We start from the raw sequence: 19615 nt of genomic DNA on the forward strand, positions 1-19615 counted from the left end.
ACACTTGGCAGGTGGCCTGATCTGTAGAGTCCAGGATGGCTTCCATCACATGTCTAGAGCTTTGGTGGAAATGGCTGGGAAACTGGGCTCATCTGGGATCATGGACCAAACTCCCAGTACATCCTCTCCAGGAAGACACAGTTAGGGCTAATGGTCTCTTTATCCAACATCTCAGGCCTCCCTCAGAATATGCCACTCAAATCTGAGATAGAGAGTGCAGGCTGAGTACTGTAGGCAGGCCATGGTTCATGACTGGAGATTTATCCAAAATGGGACCTCAAACCAAGGCTAAGGTAAAGGTTGTGAGCTGAACCACTGAGTCAAACAGAAATGAGTGTGAGTTCTTTTCTATTGTGGTAAAATACACGTAACCTAGAAATTGCCATTTTAACAATTTGCAAGCATACAGTTCTGTAGCACAGAGTATATTCTCATCATTGTGCAACCATCACTGATAACTATCTTCAGAACCACTTTATCTTTCCAAATATGTCAGTTTAGGGAACGTATCCATTAAACACTCACTCCCCATTCCCTCTTCCCCAACCCCTGGTAACCACCATTCTGCTTTCTTCCATATGAATTGGACTACTCAGGGCACCTCTTAAAAGTAGATTCGTATAATATTTATGCTTTTGTGACTGGCTTATTTCACTCAGCATTATGTTTTCAGGGTTCATCCATATTGTAGCATTGTCAGAATTCCCTTCCGTTTTCAAGGATTTTATTCATTTATTTGAAAGAGAGATAGAGAGCACGAGCAAGGGGGACTGGTAGAGGGAGAAGCAGACTCCCTGCTAAGCAGGCAGCCTGACATGGGGCTTGATCCCAGGACCTTTGGCATACACTTAACTAACTGAGCCCCCTTTCCTTTTTAAGGCTGATAGTATTCCATTGTTTGGTTGTGTACACACTGGACACCGTCATTTATCCATTCATTCATCTTTAGACCCCTGGGTTGATTCCACCTTTTGGTTACTATGAACAAAGCTGTTATGAACATGAGTGTACAAGTATCCATTGGAGTCCCTGTGGTCACCAGAAGCGATTATTTTGAGGAATCAAAAAGTGAAAAAAATCACAGGTGAGAAATGGTAAAGGAAACAAGAGTTCCTAAAAATAATAAACACAGATTGATGTCTGCAACTGCCTTCCACGCATTTTGAGCAGGGGCTCCTGTGGCCAGACGAAGTTAGTGACAGGACCAGGAACAGCAGAGCAACCTGCTCCAATCCTGTAACACATCTGAAATATTTCTCCCAATTCCCTTTGTGACCAAAGATAAGCATTTAAGAACCATCTGGCTGAGATGAGGGAGTGTAACCTGTGGCTATAGTCTTGGGTGCACTTATTATTCAAGAAATATTTACTGAGTGCCTTCTGTGTGCCAGACACTGTGCTCTGTGCTTGGGATACCTCCATGAACAAATCAAACAAAAGTCTGGCCTCATCCTAGTGAGGCAGGATGGACAGATGCTTAAAAATATTCATAATTAAGTGACATGACTAATACATCACTGAATTCATCAACTCATTCATTTATTTATCACTCAACAGATACTGAATACCTTTTTTTCTTTTTTAAAAAAAGATTTTATTTATTTATTCATGAGAGACGGGGGGGGAGAGAGAGAGAGAGAGAGAGAGGGAGAGAGGCAGAGACACAGGCAGAGGGAGAAGCAGGCTCCATGCAGGGAGCCTGAGGTGGGACTCGATCTTGGGTCTCCAGGATCATACCCTGGGCTGAAGGCGACGCTAAACCGCTAAGCCACCCGGGCTGCCCATTTTTTTTCTTTTTATAAAAAAGATTTTATTTATTTATTCATGAGAGAGGCAGAGACATAGGCAGAGGGAGAAGCAGGCTCCAAGCAGGGAGCCCGATGCAGAACTCGATCCCATGACTCCAGGATCATTCCCTGGGCCAAAGGGAGGCAGTCAACCACTGAGCCACCCAGGCATCCCAATACCTTTTTATTCTTAAATAAAAAGGCATTTTGAAAAATAGAACTGGGGCGGGGGTGGTGACTGGGTGGCTCAGTCGGTAGAGCAGCTCACTCCTAACTTCAGCTCAGGTCCTGATCTCAGTGTCCTGTGATCAGTCCCTGAGCTGGGCTTCCCAGTCTGCGAGGAGTTGGCTTGAGATTCTCTCTTTCCCTCTCCCTCTATCCCTTCCACCACTGTTCATACTGTCTCTCTCTCTTCTTCTCTCAAATAAATAAATCTTAAAAAAAATTAAAGTAGAGTTGAGACAGAACTATACAGGACAACATGCTACTTGCTCTTCAGAGCCCAACTAACCAGCATCCTGCATGTGATATACTGTGCATTATCTATTCTTTTCATTTCTTGCACTGGTATTTATATTAAAGAAGACGTGAAATAAAGATTTGAACTAAAAAGAAGACTGGAGGTTGTATTCAGTTGCTGGAAACTCAATCGTAACATAAATTAGAATCTCTATGATAAGTCATATTAATAGCATTTAAAACAAAGATAAAATAAATACAGCACTATTTGAGGCATGCTTGTATAATTTCAGACCTATTCTTCAGTTATGTTGTAATTAGAAAACAACAAGCCAGACTTCCCAAAAGCCAAAAAAAAAAAAATCATTAGACATTAAAAATGTTTTTATGCATATTTAGCATCTCAATGGCACCGACTCTCTTTTGTGCTTTTCACTTCCAACCATTACTGAGATCTGGTCAGAAAGCATACCCGTAAAATTACACCTAAGAGTTATGCATACCAAAATGGTAAGAAATATTCTATTGTGTGCCAGTTCAATTTGATATTCCTTAAAGAATGGAGTGTCATTTGGGGAATATAAAAAATAGTGAAAGGGAATAAAGGGGAAAGGAGAGAAAATGAGTGGGGAATATCAGAGAGGGAGACGGAACATGAGAGACTCCTAACTCTGGGAAACGAACAAGGGGTGGTGGAAAGGGAGGTGGGTTGGGGGTGGGGTGACTGGGTGACGGGCACTGAGGGGGGCACTTGAGGTGATGAGCACTGGGTGTTATGCTATATGTTGGCAAACTGAACTTCAATTAAAAAAATAAAAAATAAATTAAATTAAATTAAAAGTAAAAGAATGGAGTGTCGTTTCAGGGCTGCAAAAGACAAAGGAACATTTAGAAACTACCAAGAGATTAAAAAGTAGAAACTAAGGCCGATTATCCAGTTTGGCTAAAAAACAAATTTCTTCCTCCAACAAGCGGGGTTTGTGGTGGGTGGGAGGCTCCTCTTTGCAGCTCTGCCTTGGAGGCAAATGGGAGGCTCCCCGCTGGTGCTCAGTCTGTCCCTGGGAGAGAGAGCACCAGGGAAGGGTGGGCAGGAGACCACCCAGCCCCTGCTTCCCCCACCAGAGCCAGCAGAAAACAACCTTATATGTTACCTGTGTATTGGGACTCTTATGGGACCACAACTTTGAATATTTTTTAAATTTTTTTTTAAATTTTTATTTATTTATGATAGTCACAGAGAGAGAGAGAGGCAGAGACACAGGCAGAGGGAGAAGCAGGCTCCATGCACCGGGAGCCCGACGTGGGATTCGATCCCGGGATCGCGCCCTGGGCCAAAGGCAGGCGCTAAACCGCTGCGCCACCCAGGGATCCCCAACTTTGAATATTTTTATATTTGATCAAAAATATTTGATGAAAATACCTATAGTGTGACATTAAGCTTTTCGATTGTAACATATGTGCCTGACATTCAGCCTTTGATTGCTAAGACATCGGCTGCAAATACATCCATCTCCAACAAACACATTACCAGCTATAAGACACATTTATTGGTAAAACAGCCATATAAGGAATCTTATGCCACCCCAAACTATGAAGTTCTCTCTTTCAGAAAGTCCTGGATAAGCTACATAATGACAGTTTGAGTGACCCTGCTTCTCCCTGTACCTCAGTTTCCATTTTCATGCCTTAAATGAGCCAGGAAGGAGTGAATTCAAGAAACCCTAGACACACTACCCTCTGTCCTCAATAAAGGCAGAACTCCAGGTGCCTCCTCTCTTTACCTGTCACCATGCTGTGTGTGTGGCCCTCAGTGTGTCATGTTCCCTGCAAGACTCATAAGAAATAAATCCTGTTCCTCAAAGTTTCCTGATAGATTTGCTGAAGTGCATCCTGCAACCAAAATAAGAACCACGGGGTTGGTCCAGCCCCAACACTGGCTCTGGTCAGGGAATGTCTGCAGGGAATCCTGTGATTAATGTGGGCCTAGGGTTTTCCTAGATGATAGCATCACTGTCAAGAGGCCACGTAGCACAGTGGCTCTCTAGAGTGAAGGAGCCTGAGTCCTTTCCTAAAGGACATGGCTTCAACCTCCTGTCCATATCCCCAGGTGGTTGAAACCATGTGGCTGGTGGAAAGAGCAAGGCTTTGAGAGGCAAGCATGAGGGGCACAGTGAGCAGGCTGGTTCTAGCTGTCCAGGGAGAGGATGGGGGTGTGGGACCCACCAGACAGTAGCATGAGAACCAACCCCCTCAGTGTGTGGGGCCAGGCCTGTGCCCTAGCAAAGGGCAGTGATGGAAAAAGCCACATTAGATTTGTCGGCTGGGTGGACTTTGCCCCAGTTTCCTTGTTTGTGAAGGGGGAATGTCGTGGGGATTAGAAGGTTAATAAAGGAAAGGATTCAGTAAGTATCAGCTTTTACCCTAATCTGAGTGATAAAGTTTTCCCCAGTCCTTCACAGAGGAGGAAAGGGAGGGCAAGTTGGGGAGTACCTGTGGAAGGTAGCCCACTGACCTTTACTGGGAAAGAATGTCCCTTTTTCCAGGATTATTGACATCAGGACTGCCCATAGTATGCGGCTATTGCTGCGCACCTCCAGAGGGCTCTGCCATGGTCACCCCCGTGGCAGTGGCAGCCTGGTGATGTGGATGTTGGGTGGTTTTCTTGTCTTTCTCCTCTCTGTCCTTCTCCTTCTTGATGTTCCTCCTTGATGTCCTCACCAGCAGGCAGAGGAAGAAGGAAAGCCACCAAGGGTGGGGCTCCAGAGCCAGTGTTTACCTGGAAACCGAGGCACAGCCAAGGTACGGATGCAGATAAAAGAGAGGATCCGTTTACTTTCCATGTGTCAAAATAGACATAACAAACCTAACAAAGCAAACAAACAAAAACTCACCAGGAAACCATAAGCATAAGAGAAAGGAAGGAGGACCCATGTCTCCGTCCTGTCCAGACAAAGACATCTCCAAGTCTCTCGTGGATAGCCAATGAACGAGACAAAGATGAGTATCTGCATTCTGAAGCGAGCCACCTGAACATTCCCCTTACTACCTGTTTACTACACTAGTTTTCCAATTTCTGTTCTTTAAATTCCACATGATTTTCTATTCTTAGAAGAAATGAATAAATAGGGAGACGGGGTAAAATGGTCAAAAGAGTACAGGATTACAAAGCAGGAATCCTAATGGGCAGTTAGCAAGGGGCGCTTACCAATGGGGAACTTGATAAGTTTAATTTCTCCAAACCTTCTACTTTGAGAAAATGAGGGGATTGTACTAGACCATCTCTAAGGAGATCATTTTGAAATTCAATGTGAATTTTCCCAGCTGCATCTTTTTGATGCCTGGAAATGAAGTCAGAGCATCTAATACACGGAATGGCTTTTCTTGCACTCAGATGCCACAGTTTCTAGAATCAGCTTTCTCCCACTCTAACCATTTGGTCTAAATGCTGGAGCTCAGGACTCCCAGGGAAGATAAAAGCCAAGGTCATATTTATTTCCCACCCACTGGACAACAATTCAATGGGAATCTCCTGTGCACCTGGCTCTGGAGTAAATCCTGGGAACCAGATGAAGAAGGCAGACTTCCTCTCTTTAGAGCTTTCAGAAGCCAAAGAGGAGGAATTCAGCAGGAGTGGTTCACAACATCGTGATATATGCTTTTAAGAAAGTGTGAAGAGGGTGCTGTGGTCACCAGTGCAAGTGCGCCCCACGCCAATCAGGTCTCCATAGCCCTCGGTACATGACTCACAGGATTTCCCTGATAAGAGAGAAATAGTCCTCTGGTAGCAAAGGGTGACACACATTACTATCTTCAGTGACAGTTTGCAAAGGTCAGAACATGCCCTTATGACAGAAGCCAGCTCTGCTTCAGAGAAGGGAACCAATAGGAGTTCAAGTTGCAATGGTGCCATTTATTTCTTGGAGGAAGCCACGCTGGGCTCCAGTGACTCTCTGCTGAGAAATGACCACCATCCTCTGGGCCCTGGGAGGGCAGGAGTGGCTTCATCCTGGGGAAGGCAATTGTAATTCAATTATTCAAACATCTTTACCACCCACCACCACCACCACTCTTCCTCTCTCTCCACTTGCTCAGCCCACACTGCCTCTCCCCTGTCCCTCTGTCTCCCTCTCCAGATCCTCTCAGCCACACTATCTCTGAGAAGACAGAAGGGACTGCATTGCCTGCCCCCCACAGACATCCCCAATGGGACTCAGTGACCAGCAGGTGAAGGAGATCTGCTTATATCTGATCCTAAAAAGCATCTGAGGGTCCACTGCTCAGCCTCTCCTGGTGGGAGGAGGAATAGCTGCTCATGGAACATGAAATATTAATGAGGAGAATCTGAGTTCCTGGGCTTCCTTTCTCTTCAGACCAAACTAAACCAATAAAAATCTCAGCTCCTGCCAGCAAAGGGCAAAGCAGAAGTGTGCATTACCCATTGGCAGCCAAAAAGCCAGTAGAATTACATAATATATGGAGCTATAAGGCCCTGGAAGTTCCCCCAGCTGTACAGAGAGGAAAACAGATGCCCAGACTTCTGGAGATTTAGCCAAATTTTGGTGACAGGGTCTTGGCTCAGACCCATCTCTGAACAGGCTTTGCCGACACAAATTATAATCAGGAATCCCCCTGGTCTCACAAAGTAAGGGGGAGACAGGTCAAGGGACGACATATTGTAGAGGAACCTCAGCTTCCTGGTTCTCAAAAGGAACCCCCAATGGGAATGGAGAGAGAAGGAAGGAATCAGAACCTACTGTCTTGCTCCTGCCTGGACCCCTGGGCATGCCAGTGTCCTCTATGCCTTGGGAGCAACGGCAGAGATGACAAGAACTGGAATCCCACTCAGGGTCTATCTGGTGTCTGGGGAAAACCTGGGAGGAACCAGAGCCAGTGGGCCTCAGCCTTCACTAAATCAACAGTCCCCATGCATTCTGGGCAGCAAGGTACATCCATGACCTGCCCTGGCTAATTGGCTTGCAAGTGAGGTAATAATAGCAAGGCTCTCATAAGCCAGTCTCGTTTTCTAGGCACAGAGTCAGATAACCTTACTTAGTCTTATAATTTAAACCATTTTTAAAAATCCTGCATTGGGAATTTACAGTGCTTTAATTTTTCAAAATACTTTATCTTTTTAGAGCAGTTTAGGTTCACCAAAAGATGGAAAGGAAGGTACAGAGAGTTCCTGTGTGCTCCCTGTCTCCACACAGGCACAGCATCTCCCATTGGGAATATGCCCCCACCGGAGTGACACATGTAGTACCATCAATGAACCTACATTGGGGTTCACTCTTGGTGTTGTATTTATGGAGCTTTTTGAGCCTTTTTATTTAAATGGTAGTGTTTTCTTCCTTTTTTCCCTAGTTGGGAGTTTGGGGAAAAGCCTATCCTTCCACAAACTGCTCTGGTGGTAGAAGGGCAACCTCAATGTAAGAGAAAATATAGCACGCCTGACCCTGTTCCCCCTTCTTGTGACATGTGAAGTCACTGAATGACACAGAAGGTCAGTGACCCTGGGATTTGTAGGGGAAATGAGGACACTGACAGATCAAAAGGGCCACAGCAAAGGAGACAAAAGATCACCCTGAGTAGGTGTTACCTCAACAGCAGAGTGATAGGAAACTATTCTATCTTTGTCGGCTTTGCCAAAACTTGTCAACATAGTCCTGTCAGCAAGCAGCAACAGAGGGGAAGGGTGACAAGGGACATAGAGCAGGGTGACATCCAAAAGAGAGGCTGGCCCTGGGTGCTCCTGACACTGGCAGCTCTCTATGTCTCCATTCAAGGAAGTCGGGCAAGAGATCATCTAACTAGTGTAACTGATTTGGGCAGGCCAGAAAGACAATCACAGAGGAAAGAAAGACACCAAGGGTCACAGATTGCTTTCTCAGTGTCTGCAATTTTTATAATACTCTACCCCAAACCTCTGCCTAGCAAAGACCTTATCACCAATCATCATGATGAGTACCCACTCCTCTCCTCTGTGCTCCAATGCACACAGCCATCAGAGCCCCTCAAGGAAGCTGGTGTCACTCTATGTGCTTGCACCAGGGACATCTCAGCTCCCGGAGAGTCCCCACCTGAGGTTCTTTCTGGTAACCCCAGAACACGTGTCTGCTCTGAAGAGTTTGTTCCTCCTACAAAAGAGAACTGTGGTCAGAGAACCTATAATGGCCAAATACATTGGGCTGTAAGTCAGATGTCTGCCTCATCTTCCAGTAAAAATGTCAGTGCAACTATCCCATCAGGCCCTTCCTGCTGCTCATCTCAGCCATTGCAAGAAGCTCAAACCTCCAGCATCGCCTGACGTCTGTTGCTGTATTACTCATACCTCCCTCACATGAGCTGGTCTTTGGCTCTCCTCCCCAACCCAAATCCAAACTGGGCCTTGGGAAATCATGGGTCTGCCATCAAAACTTTCCTCCATATCTTCAAACCCTTCTCTCAGGCATGCATTTGCCTCTTGGCTCTAACTGAGGACCCTGATTACTTTGTACTCTCTCAAATTGGTAATGAAATAGCTACCCCAGAAAATATGTCTTATATCCATTATAAGATGGTCCTAACATTCCCACCCCAGTCTATTTGCTACCTTCTTTTATTTTCTTCTTATCATTACTTGAAATTATCATTTTGTATGTTTGCACAGTATGCATGGTTTACCTGTGTATTTGTTTCACCCCCTAAAATGTGAGCTCCATGATGGCTATGTACTTTATTCACCCCTCCTGGGTCCATAGTAAGTGCTCAATAAATATTTGCCAGGTGGTTGAATAAAGGCACTACCTGCAGAGAGCATTGTGATGTCATGGAAGCATAGGAAAATTCTGGAAGCGTGTGACCTGGAATGGCAGAGACAGAATGGAGAAGAACCAGAGAAGGCTCACGGGGAGAACTAATGAAAGTCATCCAGTGAAAAAACATGGCTGCAGCCTTCTGCATAAAGATGGCAGCTTGGACCTATACTTTTGCTTTCATTCCCATCTACAATGATAGCAAAAGAAAAAATTATGAAGGCAAACATTCTCAAGAAAATAAGATGATGGGAGAAGACAGGTGGCCAGCAAGCTATTGGAAGTGATAACTAAATAGAAATCCCAAGAAAGCTGAATTATAAACCAGTATTGGAGAAAGCCAAAACTTAATCCAGTTTACATCAGAGAATGGGCAAAGGCTCAGAAACTGGTGGCACTGGTTACCTCTGGAAGATGAGTGTGTGCGGGGGTGAGAGGGGACCATAAATATCATTTGAGTCTATTCTCCATCAAAGAATGAAATAGCCCAAAAAAGAAAAAGACTGGAATGGAACACAGGGAATACAACAGGTTGATTGATAAAGAAGCAAGACCAAGTAGAATGGTGCTAAATTGTTTATAAAGAAGGGCCTGAGATCTATTCCCCAACTCCCTCCATACAAATGTATAGATGCCTCTTCCCATCCTACGGAAGGACTAGAGGCTTATTCTGAAAAGTATTCCTACTCTAGTGATTACAGGCCTGCAGCAGGTGAGAGTGCCATACTGAAAGCAAGGGGATTAAATGAACATTTATTTACAGATGCCAAAACACTAGTCTTCTTCGCCATCTCAGCTTCCACCATGCTGGGAGGTGGGAGATTGGAAGATATTTGGAGAATCTGGCCAGCTCTGAAAGAAGAATTAACACTACCGACAGAGTTTTCCAATGCAACCCCTACTTACATTCCCTACAGTGAATCCCACAATCCTACAAGCTCTATCAATAAACTCAGAGCTTTCAGTAGTCTTCTTAAAATCTCACTCTGAAATAAGAGCAGACAACTAAGCATCACCAGACATTTGAGAAAAGCCCCTTAAATGTGTGCAAGAATCCAAAAATGCCTTTCAAAACAGTATTAAAAAACTTGAAGGAAGCAAAATCTATATAAGAAAATTCAAAAATATTTCCTTAATATCACCAGAGAAAGAAGATATTACTTCCCAAAACAAAACAAATATAAGGTGCTTTTTCAAAAAGGAATATTCAGAATATTTTTTAAAAACTCTTGGAAATTGAAAACATGATAGTAAAAATGAGAAATTAAGCAGAAGCAATGAGAAATAAAATTGAGGCATCCTTTCGGAAAATGAAACAAAGAAAAAGAGATGAATTATAGGAAAGAAATGATAAGAAATTTGAAGTACCAATTTAGGAGGTCTAACATCCAAACAGAAATTCAGAGAAAAGAGAGACAGGGGGAGAAACTATCAAAAAATAATTTCTTAGGATCAAATGCTTCCATTTGAAAGGGTCTAGGAAGTACCCAGGAAAATGTCACAAAGTTCAGAATACCAAAAACAAACAATAAAGCAGAAGTCAAAATGGCACCAGAAACTACAGAAAATGTCAAAATGTTTTGAAAGGAGAATTATGGCCAATGTAGAGCATACATACAATCAAATGATAATTCTGATAACAAGGTAGAGTAAAGGCAGACTTAGATGTGCAAAGCCATATAAATTTTATGACAAGAACCTTATTAGAAACTCTGATTGCTTGAGCAAGTTATTTGAGTATATTCTCCAACAAAATAATGAAATAAACCAAAAAGAAAAAAATTGCAACAGAAAACAGGGAAATCAATAGATTAACTGATTGAGAAGCAAGACTCAAGCAAGATCAAGGAGGCATACAACACACTGAACCATATCAGAAAGAAGATGAAACTGATTGAACTGCTGTATCTAAATGAATTGAGAAGAGATTGAGACGCTGTGGGGGGTTGAATTAATGATCAGTATTGGATTAGTGATACAAACAAGCAAATAAACAAGATGCATCTTTAGAGGAAGCAAAATATTTTTCAGGAAAGTTAAAATAATAATCGTTTACTCCATGGCTCAGCTTTGAGTAGTTTTTAAAACGTCATATTAAATATTGATCTTACCAAAATATAATATTAGCAAATATTTTTGGAAGTTGGTAGAGGGTTGTCAAATAAGTGGATTGTGGTGGGGGAAAGGGTAAAAAAAGACAGATACCCATTTTCCATAATGGACTATAAAATGATATTATCTAAAACTAAAAACTCAACAAATAACCATCCAAAAGTTCAACACATTTAACATGTTGCCTTCTGGGAAAGGGGCTCAAGGGAGCGAGAAGGAACACGGGGTTTCTGCATTTCTGTAATAAGCCTTTTAAAATATTTGCTCTTAAACTGTATTGTAAAAAAAATGGAATAAAGCAACAACATAAATAAAAGCAAAACACAATGATAGCACAAGACATTCTTGGCAGAGGAAATGGAGGGCCTTGCATGGGTACCACAGAATGTTCTGCTTACATAAGGCTTAGAGAAGAAAGGGCAAAGAGATGCAAAGAGGAGAAGGCAAAAGGAGATGAATCTAGGAGTCCTTCTCTCACCTATGTTGTGCAGAGCTCCAGGAAAATGTTGCTTCCTATCCTAATAATGAGAAATAGCAGGAGAGTCTACAGAATCCTGTGGTTTCAGGGCAACTGAGGAAGCTGAATTCCAAAGAGTAACAAGTCTCTCCAAGGACAATGGGACAGAGTAACTCTTTCACCATTGGAAGAATGTAAGAGGAAAAAGAGGCTGTGGTAAAGGTAAGTATGAAGAAATCATCTAAAAAGTGAATGAATTCCTAAAGGCCACATATGGCTAGCCCATCAGTTCAGAACTGGGAGCCTCAGACCCACAGTTTGCACTTATCCCATGAATTTTCCATGAAAATTGGTGCTCACAAGAAAGATTGGAGGTGGCAGGGCAGAGGACCTGAAAGAGCTCCTCTCATTGACACAGGTGTGTGGGAGGTAAATGCTACCTTTAGGGGCTAGGCACAAAACATCATCTGCTTCCCCAGATGTTCTTCTCACATGAATCAAAAACTTTAAGCCATGGAAAGCAGCAGCAAATATTTCTTTCCCTAGGACTGCTGAAGAAGAGGAATGAAACCTGTCTGCTTTTAGGGGAGAGAGAGAAACTCTCCTTCTTGACCCAGGAATGAGCCAAAGATTCACTGTCTCTGGAAGAAGGGCAGAAGCATCAATCATCTGTCCCTAGAGGAGCAGCAGGAAAACTTCATTGACCCCACTATCTTGCACCAATATATAGCAGGCATCTTGCTATTGTGGGAGAGAAGCAGGAAGTTCTCTCCTGCCTAAGACCTTTTATAGATACAAGACAAAGTTTTCCTGTGATGGGAAGAGAGATAGGAAGGCCAGGAAAGCTCACATCTGGGGCACACAAGCCCTGCCTAAAACTGAGGCTGGACCACTAGGACCATGAGAACCTCTCTATCCCTTCCTAATAAATTCATCACCGAATAATCAACAATATCAGTTTACCAATGGAGAAGAGGAAAGTATGGAGAGAGGATCCCTGTCTGCTTAGATGTACAAAGATGGCTGAAGCTGAAACTGCAGTGAGAAAAACCAGCTGGCAATCCAATCCTGAAGGAATATGAAGCCATGATGCACTGAGGATAATAAACAGCAAGGGAATTCAAACCTTGCTCAAGGAGATTGACTCCTTCCCAACACACACACACACACACACACACACACACACACCAACAAATGAAGTAGAGTTTCTATTTCTAGATGTAAATACTCCTTACCCAAGTATCTACCATTCTATCAGTGATGCCCACCATTTGGGTAACAAATTACAAGACACATTGAAAAGCAAAGAAAACACAACCTATTGTCAAGAGACAAAGCAATAAATAGAATCAGATTCAGAGATGACTCAGATGTTGTAACTCTTAGACAAGGACTTGAAAATAACTGTAAATTATGTGTTACAGGATCTGGTAAAAAGAGATGGACCCATGCATGAACTCAATTTAAGCAGAGACATGGACATAATTTTTTAAAAAATCAAGCAGAAATGCCAGAAATGGAAAGCACAATATCAGATATGAAGAATTTTTGATGGATTTATTGACACAACAGGGGGAGGAAAATCAGGAAACCTGAATTTACATTTTTAAAAATGATCCAGAATAAAACAGGTATAAATACTGGGGGTGTAATGCATGATGTCTATAGTTAATAATGTGTTGTATATTTGAGAGTTGCTAAGACAATAGATCTTAAAAGTTCTCATTTAGGGGATCCCAGGGTGGCTCAGTGGTTTAGTGCCTGCCTTCGGCCCAGGGTGTGATCCTGGAGTCCTGGGATCGAGTCCCGCATCAGGCTCCCTATATGGAGCCTGCTTCTCCCTCTGCCTGTGTCTCTGTATCTCTCTCTGTGTGTGTGTGTGTGTGTGTGTGTGTATTTCTCAGGAATAAATAAATAAAATCTTGATAAAATAAAATAAAATAAATTTTAAAAGTTCTCATTTAAATTATTACTATGTGTGGCAATGGATGTTACTAGACTCATTGCAATGACCATTTCATTATATATGCAATTCACAAACTCATTTCATTGTACACTTGAAGTTAATATAATGTTAAATGTCAATTACATCTCAATTTTAAAAAAAGAATACCAACAAAAAAGTAAAATGAAGATTTTACTTTAAAAAAGAGTTAAGGAAATGGATAAACAATTTGAATAGACATTATCTCAAATAAGATACTAAACAAACCAATAATGACATGAAAACATACTCAATACCATTAGTCATTAGGGAAGTGCAAATGCAAATGCAAATTAAACCTCAATAAAATACCACTTCATATCCCTTTGGATGGCTAGAACTAAAAAGATGATAAGAAGTGTTGGCAGAATGTGGAGATATTGGGGTCCTCAGCATTGATGGTAGGAATGTAAAATGGTATAGCAAGTTTGTTAAACAGTTGGAAGTTTCTTAGACAGTTGAACATAGACTCAGCAATTCTACTCCTATTTTAGGTATATATCCAGAGAATTGAAAACAAATGTTCAGACAAATATTTATAGAAACCTTATTCATATTATTTAAAAGATAGAAACAACCCAAATGTCCATCAGTGAACACATGGATAAACAAGAAGTGGTATATCCACACAATGGAATATTATTCCACTCATAAAATAGAAAGAAATCTTGATACATGCAACAACAGGGATGAACCTTGACAACATTATGTTTAGTAAAAGAAGGCGCTCACAAGAACCATAGATTGTATCAATGCATTTATATGAAATGTCCAGAATAGACAAATCCATAGAGACAGAGGTAGATGAGTGTTTGCCAAGAGCTGGGGCAAGGAAAGAAGGGAGTGACTACTGAAAGCTTTATGGTTTCTTTCCGGGTTGATGAAGTAGGGATGATGGTTGCACAACCTGGTGAATGTATTAAAAACCACTGAATTGTACACTTTAAACAGGTGAATTTCATGGTATGTCAATTATATTTCAACTGAGAAGAGATTAATGGAAGATGTTGATAATGAGAGCCTAGACAATTCTTTCTCCATAAACTTGAAGAATGTTACAATACTGATAGAAAGGCAAAGTTTGAAGACTGAAGAGAAAGAAAAGAGATGGAGGAAGGTGTGGAGAGGGGTTCCTGAGGAATCTGATGGGATAGAATCTAAAGGAGCTTTACAGAAACCAGCCAGAGAAAGAAGAAGGCTTTCTATCTATATGCATGAGAAAAGAAAGATGAGAGCAGCAAGGTACAACTAAGTGGGTATGTAGAATGTCCAGAAGTTGAGAGGCTTGGCAAGACACTGTAGAGGCTAAGTTGGATGGGGGCCTGAAGGGAAGGGAGGTATCAAGGGAACTAATGGATGCTTCTCGAATTTGGACACTTAATACCTGGGGAATCCTGGTTAGGAAGCCAGACTGATGTGGGGATATTGATGAGGTCCATTTTGAATATGTTGACTTCAATGCATTGGCAGGACATCCGGGTGAAATGTTTAGCAAGCAGCTACAAATTGAGAAGTCCACAAAGTGGCCAGAGGTACAGATGGGTTCTGGGAAAGAGAGACAAAAATAACAGTTGAACTTGCAGGAGTGGATAATCTCACCTACAGAGACAATGGAGAAAGGAGAGAAGGCCAAGGGCGGAAGTCTGAGATATGTCTGCTTCTGGAGATGGGAGAACACAGAGGGACTCATGGAGACAGAAAAAGATTGGCCCAGAATAAGTAGGATAATAAGAAGGAAAAAGAGCATCAGAAAGCCACACGATGGTTGAGCTTCATGGACAAAAGGGGATGTGATGGTATATCATGTTGCCATAGAGATGGTAACTACCAAAAGGCTATTGAATATTATGAGATCTGCAGTAATTCTGAAGGAACAGTTCTTTAGAAAGAGTGTGAGTGGGATCCACAGTCCTTTCCACGATCAAAATCTGAGCAAGCTTAGTGCTGGGACTACATAATATAACTCACAGCTCTTGACTTCCCATAAGACAAAGCCTTTCTAGCAAATGATGCTCAACACAGTCTTACAATATGACTTTCCACCACAGAATAGAGCAGCAGGCATGAATATTCCAGCCTGAGAGCCAGAATCAAACCAAAAGGCTCTCTGGGATTCCATAAATTGGCATGGCATGGCATTGTTAAAACAGGCTAGGTACCATGTGGTCTAACCCTCTCAATTTTTAGATGAGGACAAATATAAATTTTCCGCATTGAGCTAAATTAATTTTCCCAAGGAAATTCTTTGTGTTGGAAGAGCCAATTCTAAAACTAAGGATCTCTGCTTCCTTTACTGCCATGTGTCTCTCCCCACACACCCAAATATCACTCACCTTTGTGAAATAACCTCCAATGCTTTTTAAGGAGTGATAGAGTAAGTGGTAGAAACACAACGCCTAGAAAGATCTGCTACTTAACCTATCCTGCTGAAAATCTGCTCAGTCTGTTTTGTAGTGATCTTCCAGCTGTGAAAGCAGATGCTTGTTCATTTGTCAGTGATTTGGTAAATCTAGTAAAAGATACCCTTTCTTTCCCATGATGATTTTTGTTGCAATGTGTCAACCGGATGCCAGTGAATGACAGCATTTATCCAACAAGGACAGCAGTTGCCCTTAACATCAGCCATATAGAAGAAGCTTACTAAATATCATTTGATGATGATAAGGAAGCAGCAACCATTCACAGCAGATATTTCCTTGTCACTTTTTCCTCGCTGCTCATAATCACAAAGAATCGCATACAAACACGCACATGTATATTTTTAGCTTCCTATCTCAAGGCATTTGGCAAGCTGAAAATTCCTGCACCAGACACCTGCAAGGACCATCTTGCAGCTCACAGAAATGCAGCTGGCTCTGAACCAGCATCTATTCTGCAGTGCAGGGCAATGGCACGGAGGAGCTCAGGGTAGGACCTAAAGACAAATGACATAGCAAGTGGAGCAGCAGGTGGAATCCTAAGTAGCCAGAGCATAAGGAGCAGATGGGAGACACTGAGCAGCAAAAAACGGCTTCCTTACTCAAAGTGCTCTGGATTCCTTCATGACCCCAAATGCCTGAAACCTGAAACAAATGACTGCTGGATCTAGAAAACAAGAAAAAATGATATTTTAAAAAATACACATCATCGCAGCCATCCAATACCAATAGCAAAATCTACCTGAAGTCATCTGTGTCTAGAGGACTGGGTGGCAACAGACGTTCATGAGAACACAGTTTCCATATTTAGAATCAGCTTTGCAGTTTGAAGGTTGTGACCAAATTTGGTTACAAGGGGGTCGCCAAGTGCTTGCTGGTTTTGCAGTTGTTCAGAGAATGTACCTTTACTGGATTTCACTAGTTCACTATGGTGGGGACAGTATAAAGGTTCTTAGATAAGAACAAACAAATTAGAATTTAAGTCAGAAGGTTATTTTAGACCTTTCACCTCACTGTCATGGGCCTGGGACCTAGAGAGACAAGTATGAACAAAAGGGGGTCTTTCTAAAGCCAGAAACAAACACAAATACTGCATCTGTTCTCTCTCCCCCTCTCCTCTCTTCCTCCTCTCCTCCTCTTCCTTTCCTTCCTTCCTCAAATGTTTTCATTATAGTTTCCCTTTGACTTCTACACAATTGGATAAACACACTTCTTTTGAAACACAGGAGGGAATGCTTAAAGTATCAGATAATTTCTGTCCCTGTTTAGAACTTTTCTTTTGCGACATTGCATTAAAAGCATTAGAACGATAAAGGAAAGAACTTGTTCATAGTCAGATCATCCCATCAGGTATTTTTCCTTGTTTCCATCCAGCCCTTGTTCACAGAACAGGTACATACCTTGCGCAGAAAGGGCTACGTGGTATTTACAATCTTCCTTTTCCACATTTTCACCTGAATTCTGAACCCTGAGTTCCTTCCCTGCTGCATCTGCCCCTCTTTGCCATTTGCAGCGGAGTGAAAACTAGCCCAAGCAGGGATTGGGTGTGCTTGGTTTACTGTCCCAATGTCTGGCATACTATAGGCATCCAATAAATACTTTTTAATAAATCTAATCTTGACCATTATGTTTTGTAAAGACTACTGGGATTCCATTGAGTAGATCATGTGGTCATACTTTTTAAAGGCTATCTGGATTCCACTGAGTAGATCATATGGTTATTTCTTGCCATTGAGTGTTTCCAACTTATCACTCGCCTATGTATAAAAATATATGTATAACAGAATACAAATGACAAAATACCAGCCATAACCATATCTACAGATTTTTCTTCCCCTTAAAGTTATTCCCTTAATATAAAGGTCTCAAGAGACCTACCTGTCCATGGTTTAAGTGACCTTATTGTTCCTATACTTCTTAATATGTATTTACAAATTACCCTTCCAGCATAGACAGTCCCTTCCAATAGCTGAGCACACTTTCTTAGATAAGCTTCCGGATTCCTCCTGGGGGTGGAGCCAGGTACACTTGCAGGTTGTAAACCCTGGGAGATCTCACTGCTTTCAATCCTTGGTTTCAAAGAGTTAACCAGAATCTTTTCTTGTCCACTGTGCATGTTCCCAAGTGCTTCCTGACAGCCACCACTTCTATCTTTCCTGGTTTGAATCACTAAGGGTAGGCTAAGAGCCGGACCCCATGTGGCAGTGATGCTGAAAGGAAGTTGGACTGCAGGGGTGCCTCTTGGAGCTCTTGGATGCCACGTGGGTTGAATGCAGCCTTCACACATCTGCTCCTTGGGCTCTGGGACCTCATCCCCTGCTCGGCATCGCTTAGTCTGCACAAGATGTGTCTGTGTAAAAATTCTGTTCCCCCACCCACTCCCCTCTGTGCAGCTGCTGATGCCCAAACAACACCCATCGTGCTATGCGTGCTGCATGTGTTGGGAGCATGCGGGGCATGGGCTGCAAGAGGAAATTGACACAGAACTTACAGTCCAGCCACATGCACCTGCTGCCAGTTACCCCGCCACATGCCCACTGAGAGGCTAGTGGAAGCCCCCTGGACGCTGGTGTGGGAAGCCCCTGTTTTATTTCTAGAAGCTGTAAGATCCTGGGTGAATCACTTACCACCTACCATCCTCAGTCCCTCTCTCTGTGAAAGAACGAAGATAACAGCTCACCCATCTCTCCTGCTCAGCAGTGAGAAGCAGTGAAACAATGTAGGTGAACGCTTTGCAAACTGTGAAGTGTTAGGAGATGTAGAGCATTGTTGTGACCCCTGCAGAGCCAGCTCTGAAGGACACAGGAGACCAGTGGGGTAGCAGATGCCCTTGTTTACCTTCTTAACAGCCACTTCTACTTGGTCCTTGCTCTCTGAAGCTCAGTTGTGCTCAGACAGCAGGTGGCTTGGTGCCTGGTGCACAGGAATGGATCATAACTGATCCACAGGAGTCATGGAAATCCCTCCTCCTTTCTGCTTGGTGTTCCCAAACGAGGCACTGGCTCTGGGTACCCATCAAGGGAAAGCCAAGAGCAGGGTGCTGATCAAGGGTCCTGACTTGATTGAACCAGTGCACTGGCCCCTTCTGGAACTGCCAATCTCCAGATTTCCTTGTTTTGTGCCGTTTGCTGCTAAAACCAGTTATTCTCTGAAAGGCACAAAGATGATGAGCAAGGGGTGATAGATACAGTGGTCAGATTGAGCATATTTTGGCAGCCATGCTTGATTCCTTGTCCTCTGCTTCCACCCACATTGCTTTATTGTAGTTCACTCTGAAAATGATAATAATTGGGGATCCCTGGGTGGCTCGGCAGTTTAGCGTCTGCCTTTGGCCCAGTGTATGATCCTGGAGTCCTGGGATCGAGTCCCACATCGGGCTCCCTGCATGGAGCCTGCTTCTCCCTCTGCCTGTGTCTCTGCCTCTCTCTGTGTGTCTCTCATGAATAAGTAAATAAGATCTTTTAAGAAAATGACAATAATTAATAAACCTCTGGGGCAAAAGCAAAATCATATATGATTTTAGGAGTGGAAATAAATGTTTTACCTTTACTATCATAAAAGTTGTCAACTTAGCTTTTCATTTAGGTTTTCTTGTTTGTTTATTTCTA

General features: G+C 42.6%; 2 long non-coding RNA genes across 2 annotated transcripts; one reads left to right on the top strand and one right to left on the bottom strand.

The window, feature by feature from the left end:
* Positions 1-3662: 3662 nt before the first annotated feature.
* Positions 3663-9040, bottom strand: LOC102152400. The gene is made up of 4 exons (XR_005357518.1): positions 8907-9040; positions 8216-8380; positions 5784-6252; positions 3663-5022 (listed from the first exon to the last, which is right to left on the bottom strand). It is a non-coding gene; the product is annotated as an uncharacterized LOC102152400 (long non-coding RNA).
* A 1229-nt stretch (positions 9041-10269) lies between these two features.
* On the top strand, positions 10270-12794 carry LOC111095425. Its single transcript, XR_005357519.1, has 2 exons — positions 10270-11828; positions 12153-12794. It is a non-coding gene; the product is annotated as an uncharacterized LOC111095425 (long non-coding RNA).
* Positions 12795-19615: the final 6821 nt, after the last annotated feature.

The sequence above is a fragment of the Canis lupus genome, chromosome 4 (assembly GCF_011100685.1).
Source record: "Canis lupus familiaris isolate Mischka breed German Shepherd chromosome 4, alternate assembly UU_Cfam_GSD_1.0, whole genome shotgun sequence".
Taxonomy (NCBI): Eukaryota; Metazoa; Chordata; class Mammalia; order Carnivora; family Canidae; genus Canis; species Canis lupus.